This window comes from Penaeus monodon, chromosome 29 (assembly GCF_015228065.2).
Source record: "Penaeus monodon isolate SGIC_2016 chromosome 29, NSTDA_Pmon_1, whole genome shotgun sequence".
Classification (NCBI taxonomy): Eukaryota; Metazoa; Arthropoda; class Malacostraca; order Decapoda; family Penaeidae; genus Penaeus; species Penaeus monodon.
Window position 1 is genome coordinate 22,506,204 of NC_051414.1, and position 414 is coordinate 22,506,617.

The following is a 414-nucleotide window of genomic DNA, read 5'->3' on the forward strand; positions in this document are numbered from 1 at the left end:
GGGTGAGGGTGTGGGTTCTTATATATATTACCCAAAACTGCAATGTGTAGGTAGTTTCATTTTACTGTACATTTATACATCATGTCATTCCTATTAAGTGGGTAGGTAGTAGGGCTGGGAAGAATCGATAAAAACAGAATCGAAGATTCCAGTTTTCACTGCGGAATCGGTTCCTCAAGTAACCAAATGTCTTTTACGTATTCCAATAGAGGGCAATGCAGCTAAAATGACGTCTCCCAGTCCTCACGGGACTGTTAGTGGTAATCGACAGTCCATTTATTTCTGTGGTGCCATACTTTCGTTGTCTTTGAAACCTGGACAGTGTATAAGGTATGAAGGTAACATGAATAACATATTTAGGAATACAAACATATCATAAAATAATGAGAGGTGTTTATTAACTGTTTTTGAAAA

At 37.4% G+C, this 414-nt stretch overlaps 1 protein-coding gene across 1 annotated transcript in view; it reads left to right on the forward strand.

Moving 5' to 3' along the window:
• Nucleotides 1-414, forward strand: part of LOC119592023 (prestin-like) — a gene marked incomplete in the record, with an annotated part of 17,229 nt that extends 16,815 nt beyond the window's left edge. Inside the window, 1 exon segment of the mRNA XM_037940814.1 lies at nucleotides 1-414.